Source organism: Cervus elaphus, chromosome 33 (genome assembly GCF_910594005.1).
Source record: "Cervus elaphus chromosome 33, mCerEla1.1, whole genome shotgun sequence".
NCBI lineage: Eukaryota > Metazoa > Chordata > Mammalia > Artiodactyla > Cervidae > Cervus > Cervus elaphus.
In genome coordinates this window covers 35764749-35773502 of record NC_057847.1, presented here as the reverse complement: position 1 = coordinate 35773502, position 8754 = coordinate 35764749, and positions in this window count along the sequence as shown.

Below are 8754 nucleotides of genomic sequence, written 5' to 3'. Positions count from 1 at the left end.
TTTAGCACTAAAACTTCACAAACATTCATTCATTGTTTGTTGAGCTTCTTCTAGATGTCCAGGACTAAACTGGGCACTGGTGACAAGTGTCTACTGGTGATGCATCATGCCTACACTCACAGAGCCTTCATTCTTGATGGGGATGAGAGTGCATTTGGACAAAAAGCAAATACTTCTAGGTGGTGATAAATATGATGTAAAGAAAAATGAAGCAGAGGAAGAAGATCGAGAATGACAGGGGATGCTATTTTCAACCGGGTATTAGGAACATTCTCTCTGACAAGGTGACATCTTAGCACACACCTGAATAAACTAATAGGATGAACCACAGGCAGATCTGTTTGAAGAACTTCCCAAGCAGAGGTCTCCTCTTAGAGAGAGTGTTGCCTTCTTAGAGGTAAGAGTGCTAACTCTAGAATAACTCTTGGTTTCCTCAGTTGATTATAAAAGAAAATTACCAGTGGTTTTTTACTTAATTCTGTATTTTTTACATTTAGTTTTTTTTTAATGAAGTGAAATATAAATCAGTAATTTTCAAACTCTTCCTTCACTATTACAACTTGACTTGATACTTACAAGGATAATAGAAATGTACTCTTCTAAAGGAAAGCGTCTATTGAAAAAACTGATTTTAGAAAATTCTCTCACTAAAAAATTGCAAGGTTTCTTCTAACAGCAACAATAATGACTAACAAACAATGGCATGATTATGCAAAAAAGAATATATTCCTTTGGCAAGTACCTTTTAAATAATACAAAAAAAATGAACACTCTACCTTTTTAAAGAAAGAGTAAGTAGTGGTTGTAAATGAGTAATTAAGGAAGCATAATCTTTGTGTTTTAAGATAGCAAAAATTTCTAAAGAGATCTGAGAAATCATTTATATCAATTCTTACTTTGGAATAATAAGAAAACTAAAGCTCTGAGGGATTAAGTGGCTTGTCCAAGGACAAAGAATCATTTATTGGTCAAGCTAGAATCTGAACCCAAGGTTCCTAATTTTATTTATTTTTTTTTCTTTCTTTTTTTTTTAATTAATTAATTTATTTATTTTTTCAGTGGGTTTTGTCATACACTGACACGAACCAGCAATAGATTTACACGTATTCCCCATCCCGATCCCCCCTCCCACCCCCCTCTCCACCCGACTCCTCTGGGTCTTCCCAGTGCACCAGGCCCGAGCACTTGTCTCATGCATCCCACCTGGGCTGGTGACCTGTTTCACCATAGATAATATACATGCTGTTCTTTCGAAACATCCCACCCTCATCTTCTCCCACAGAGTTCAAAAGTCTGTTCTGTACATCTGTGTCTCTTTTTCTGTTTTGCATATAGGGTAGTCGTTACCATCTTTCTAAATTCCATATATATGTGTCAGTATGCTGTAACGTTCTTTATCTTTCTGGCTTACTTCACTCTGTATAATGGGCTCCAGTTTCATTCATCTCATTAGAACTGATTCAAATGAATTCTTTTTAACGGCTGAGTAATATTCCATGGTGTATATGTACCACAGTTTCCTTATCCATTCATCTGCTGATGGGCATCTAGGTTGCTTCCATGTCCTGGCTATTATAAACAGTGCTGCAATGAACATTGGGGTGCACGTGTCTCTTTCAGATCTGGTTTCCTCAGTGTGTATGCCCAGAAGTGGGATTGCTGGGTCATATGGCAGTTCTATTTCCAGTTTTTTAAGAAATCTCCACACTGTTCTCCATAGCGGCTGTACTAGTTTGCATTCCCACCAACAGTGTAAGAGGGTTCCCTTTTCTCCACACCCTCTCCAGCATTTATTGCTTGTAGACTTTTGGATAGCAGCCATCCTGACTGGTGTGTAATGGTCAAGGTTCCTAATTTTAGACTGATATTCTTACAACTGTATATATTCCATTCCAATAATGAAGTTAAAAAATCAAAAACTACTATTAAGACTTGTTATCTTCTATGTTGTGAGCTAACACGCAATGACTGCAATGAGTTTGATATTTTCTCAGTGTATCCACTATGCCCTCCACTCCTTGACTACAGGAATGTGAAAGCATGTTCTATCAGGAAGGCTAATTTGTACCTCTCTATATCAAACACCCCAAGCCCCAGTTTATGGTTATGAAGGGCAAGATTAATTTAGGAATTTCACAGATGCTTTAGAAAGGCATTAGTGCAGCCTCTTGGAGCAGAAAAAACAGATGTCTAAGAAACAACACTTAATAGAGTCTAAATCCTGTTCTGGGTCTTTGCAGATGGTGATCATGGGAAAGAGGAACCCAAGTCAGCTGGCTCAGTTGATGCAGAATCACTGGGTTGCTAAGTCCATTCTGATCTCCATCTTGCATATGTCTAATATATCAATTTACTGCAGAAATAGTCATTATTTCTTTGCTCATATTCTTACTTTTAAGGGAAAACACATATCTATGAAATATCTTATAAATTAGTTGAAAATTGTTATAAAACATCAATATATAATAATTTTAAAGAGTTCTTCAAATTAATTTGATTTTCAAGATTAACATAAACCTAAGTTACCTAGTTACTTTTTTGCTGACACCTAAAATTAAATTATTGATCATTAAAAATCCCTATCACCAATAAGATAATATTTAAAAATGCTATATATTTTACTGTCAGCATAATAGCATGATATTATTCTTTGCAAACTTCCTATTAATAACATAAAATGTCCAAATCTTTAGTTTCAATATCTATATAGTAAACTCACAGAAATGTTATCAGTTGTGGATCCCAGTATAGGTTCAGCTTAGTTCAATGGATACATACTGAGTTTCTACTATGTGCTAAGAAGATAATAAAAATATTATCTATTTTTATTACATATTATAATATAGATATTATATACATCTATATCATAATAAAAATATTATTGAAATGATCAATCCCTGAACTCAAAGAAGTTAGATTTGACTTAGCGTTTCAGTTTGATGTCAGAGGCCTGATAATTTTTTATTTATTTATATTTTATTTAGATTATAGTGAATCTCATCCACCCAAAACTAATCCAACAGCACAGGCCTTATGCTTTAGGTATATGCTATGGACCTGGATAATCCCATTCATTTGAAGCAAGCGGGACATGCTATATTCTGAAGAGAACACATGGAGAGGAAGTTCTGGCTTACACATAACAGGCTTTCAATAAAATCCTGATAATTGACCCGTACCTCAGTTCTTCTGTTCCAACTTGGTAACCAAGGAAGACATCTCCCACAGTGAACCCTTTCAGAATATCAGCAACCTCCATGCTGTACCCCTCTGACATAACAGGGATTCCAAAAATCCAGTGCTACAGAAGAGATGAGAAAAGCAACAGGATTCAGGGAAGTTTCTAGCAGCAGTGAAATCAAAAGTGTTTGGCAATTGTATATATGAGCCATTTGAAATCAGACATTGCTAATCCAGGAATGGTCTGAATACATATTATGCAAATATTCACATGGGTTCATATTAAGTTTTAGTGCACACCTTTATCCTCTGTAAATCTTGAGAAGCAAAACATGGCAACTTGATTTATTCTAGAAAATAAATAGTCAGAAAAAAACAATCAACTCTTTCTCAATTTCTGAAGGAAAGCATTGCAACATATACAGAAGTTTTAGATTAAATAAACAGCTTAATGTTGAATATATTTTTAAAAATTAAAACGGAAAAAAAACTTTAAGATAGGATAGTTTTTAAATTGAAATACTGGATGGAGAGATGAAATATCCAGTAGTGTTCTTTTGTCCCAAAGATCTTTCTTTTAAAGAATTTATGGTCTGGGGAAGAGTATATAATTTATCCCTGCCAAACAATTGCTTTACATTGTTAAAAATCTGTATGTCTTTATTTTGATATTTTTAAATAATAAAATAAAAAAGAAATATACTCAAGCAAAAAAAAGCTATATCACTTTTCTAAATATAATAATGGCTTACAGATTCTGAATTGTAGCAAATATCCTGAAATTTTAAGTCAGTGATATGAATATTCAATTAAAATTTTAATAACGAGATATGGCCTAAATGTATCCTGCAAGGACACCAGATGTTTGAACACAGACAAAAATTCAGATATATATTTAAACTATGAACTCAAATGTAATATGAAGTAATATAAAATACTAAAACTTCTTAGAGTGTACAGTCCAGCTCCTTTACTTTAAAAGGGAAGAAACAGAAAGCCGGGTAATTTCTTTCACTCACTTTCACAAGACTGCATAGTTTACTAGCAGAAGAGAACTCGGCTTTTGCTGATGCTTACCAGTAAACTGTGCTACCTCTCATTAGCGTACTGAGTTTTTAAATAATAGTGAACTACTGATTAGCCTGTACCTTATTAAAAATGAGAACATTGACTTAGACTTTTCCAAAAAGAATGTTTTAAGTAAAATGGGTATCTGCAGTTAAGAACAAGAAACTGCCAGAAAAAGGCAGGAAGAGGAGAGAAACATTTAATCTGCTTCAATATTTTGACTAATTCTGAATATCTCAATAATTCAGCATTTTGTCACTCAACTTAGACATTCAATCCATGATGCTAAATGCAGTTAGAAACAATGATCTGTGAGAAGAAAATCCTCAATATTCAAGACAGTATTTTTTTTATGTATCTAGTAAACATTGAAGAAAACAAGCTAATTCTGATATGGGTAGATTGAATTAAGTCCACAGAGGTAAGCAATTGAAAGGAAAATTAATTATCATATTTTGGAGTTGTATACAGTCGGCAGCCCTGGAATTTGTAGCCACAACAAAGACCACAAACATACAAGGAAAAGGCACAGCGTTAGATAGCATCTATCGGACCGGCCCTATTGCAATTGATTCCGTTTCTAGCTTCTCTCTGACCCCACTGTTACCCTCAAATCCCACTCAGCTTCCATGCCGAGTTTTTTATTCTGCTGCTGTTTTCTCTCCACATAGCTTCTTTCCAAACCACCATCCATGTTCCACTCATCAACCACCGCTTTAGAAAGCTTCAGGCTGGATGGCCAGGCATGAAGTGCTGGCAGGTGGTGTAGCTGTTAGCCAGCCTTGTGTATCACAGGAGATCTGATGCTATCAAATTCCTTTTCCCCCAAAGACTAAAGAGAGCAAGCCTCTGTGAGCATGCAGGAGGGGGATGAAAACAGTTTGTCTCCTGAGCAGCCAGCCTTTGTCATATTACAAATGAAATCACTTCGGAAATTTAGAGAATTAATATCATAATGAAGACGGGAGTACCCATTAGGGTGGTCTAATGTTGCTCTGGAGAAATGTGATGGATGCCCAGTGGCTGCAAGCCCTTATTTGCAGAGAGTCACCTCTGCAGTTGCCATTATTAGGAAGATGTCTGAAGCAGAGGATCAGACACAACCATTGCAAGATGAGATAGTGTTTGACTGGTTTCCAGGGAACCGAAGGATACAAGCTTAGTTGTACCTGTCACTATGGCTCCCAGCATTTTCCCCCCTTAATGTCTTTTTTAGCTGTAGGAAGTTTCTCTTTAAAGATTCAGTGCTTCCCTAATGGCGTAAAGTGAGTAATGGAAAGCATATAAAAATGTTACCTAGATTACAAATGGATTCGGTCTATTTTAAGGCAATGTGTGCTAGTCCTAAAGAATGATTTTGTTTAGATTTACTTTTCTCTTCAAAATAAATTTAGCCAAACACTGTGAAATGAACACACCACTGGCATTTGCATGTTCATTTAGCCTTCTATGTTAAATATCTCTTGCTTTCCATGGCAATATGCATGCCTACTCAAAAGCTGATCTGCCTTTGATGTTCCTTTCTGTACTAAAGCCTAGAATACAGTACTTTCAGGAATTATTGCAAAATGTAATTGAATCATCCTTTCTCTCTTGTACTGCTTGCCAGTGACATCAGTATACATAATAGGAAATGGGAAAGTTCCAAAATCCCACATCAATTCCAGATTAGATAAAAAGGAAGAAATTTCTCTGAGAAAAATTTGGAATGGTATATTGAAGGGAAAGGCTAAATAGTTCCTGGACAGTAAAACCATGTACCTACTTTTTCTCCACTTCACAACTAGTCCTTTTGTCTCTTAGATCTGAACTTTCACTATTTGTATTTCTTGTTACTATGCCTCCCAGCCACTGAGCAATATCCCTGCTCAGCCATATTTTTCTTCCAATGTCTGTCCCTTTTCAAGACAGCTTTATAGAGTAGTTCATTCTCTTGATGAAGTCAAATGCAATTTTTTATTTGAGGCTGCTATAAGGATACAAGCACCCAGATTTTGGAAGTCTTGGTCGATTACAAATGGGAACAACTCAGAAATTATTCCCAGTATGAAGAAAGAAAAAAAAAGGGCTAAACTTGTTTATTTACTAGTTAGGGATTAAACTTGGACTGTCATAGGATTTGGTTCAGTGAATGTCTTGGTTCTTTCTGTTGGGCTACCTTTCATTTCCTGTTCTCTTCTATATTCAAAACCTTTCAGGAAAGCCAACCTAAAGGGTCAATAAAATCTCTTCCATGGAAAATGGTGAACCAAAACCAAGGTTCATCAAAAAGATGAGCTAACTACTGTCTGAGTTGTCTCTGGTCCCTTTTGAAGCGGACACAAATAACTTCATTCATAAATCGTTATTATCTTTTGAAAACAGTAAATTCTACTCACTCTTCAAACACGAAAGGTTGCCGATTATCCCTATGCATACCTTGCATATCCATTTGGTACTCATTATATTTCAAATTTGCACTTCTTCACCTATCTCATGTCTTTAACCTTATCACATATCCAAGTCATTTTCCCCCAGCTAGATTTTAGTCTTCCTAAAAGCAATAAATATTTGTCATCATAGTACTGAGTCCAATATTAGGTGTATTGTGAGGACTCCATAAATATTTGCTAAATGAAATAAAACTGATATAACCAGTAAATGCTATGAACTCTGTAAAACTCAATGTAAATAAACAAATCCCCTATGAAGAAGGGAGGGTATATGGTCACTCCTCTGTATTGTCTTACATTTCCTTCCAAGCTGTGACATGCACATTCTAATAATAAAGAAATGCCTCCTCCAGAACACAAGTGAAAATGTCCTAATGAAAGTAATGTACCCCACCAGCATACAGACCCTGAGAACAACAAATGTGATCTTGGCCAGAGAAGAATCTAATGAAAACAATCACATTAAACATAGCTCTTCCCTGCTCAGTGCTCAGTAAGTGAGCAGCAGGCTTTCTCTGTCTAGCTTACAGAAAACAGGAGGTAGCAGTTTGCAAGGAGCAGCGTTTTAATGTGATTGGACTATAACAGACAATCTATTTACAGCATGCTCTGGGGAGCTTATAAACAAATGTTGAGTAATTTCAGCCAGCAGTAATTACCCTTGCAGCTGACAAGGATAGCATGAGACTTTCTCCTTCACCTTCAGCCCAGTCCAGAAGGCAGTGTACACAATGCCACTTCTAATTATTTCTGCATTTCTATGGCTAAAGACCAAAGTGTGTTATTAGAGAACATTTTAGAAGCTTTTTAAAAGCTTATTTATTAGGACAATTAAAAGTCATCACTATGACAGCAAATAAAAGGTTCCATTCTCAGGAATGCAGTATCAAATGAGCTTCTGCCCACTTACCTTTAAGGCAATGTGGACTTGTTTTGTGCTATTCTTAAGAGCCAGAGACTAAAGCTTGGTAATAAAAAGAAATGATATCTGGGATGCATTTGGTTTAATTCTGAGATATGCCTTTTGCTCGTAACAATTTCCAAGCAATGTAGAGCATATAACTGAACTTATTTCTCAAAAAGCATAGAATTTGGAAATGTGTGTTGCTTGATTACAGACGCTGTTGGAGATAAAATATACATAGTCATACTCTCTCTCTTCTTCTACCTCTCACCAGAGGCACTAGATTACCCTGACTGGTTAAAAAGGTTTTATCTGGAGGGGTCACTTATATTGCATCAGTGTGACATAAGGAAGATGTTAAAAATTCAGAGATCTAAAAATAAACCTTTGGCAGAAAGGCTTCTAACAGAGTACTGAAGGAGTAAAACAATTATGCAGAGCAATCACCCTGAGCGTTTGTAATTAACAATCAAATTACTTCCCAGAAGTGTCCAACAAGAGAACTTTTGTTGAACATTTCTATACATGCCAAACTACCCCAAAGTAATTGGGGAATCAATGAACTGTGGTGTGTGCTGGTTCTCCAACACCACGGACAGTTTGGCGTTCACTGAGCTTCTGTCCGCCTGGGTAGGTTCTGTTCAGACCCCTACGATAGGAATTGACAGCAGATATCTAATCCTGCAAAGTATATTATTTACATTTTTTGATACGTTACATTACATTACATTCTGTCATGTTGCGTTTCATCAACAACGGATAGAATGTTGCATAACTTCATGTGACATGATGACAGATTCTCTCACTCTTCCTCTCTCTCTCACACTACAAAAACACACCACAAACTTTTAGAAACAGTGTCTGAGGGAATACATTTGAATTTGGCCCTAAAAGGATTCTACAGGCTTTTTGATGATGACCAAAGCCATGGGTCTTTCATGACAATAATATCATGTTGCCCTGCACAGCGACAGCTAAGTTTATTCAATGTATATGTTGCTACGTGTTTGTAAAGATTTTTAAATGTGTCATTAAGATATACAATGGACCACAAAAGCAGTTTCTGTATGTTAAACAATATGCTGAAAATTAGCCTCCTGGAAAGAAACGTTCAGAAAACAAATTTGAGTTTAACAACACACCATCACATGCACATCCCTGCCACTGCTC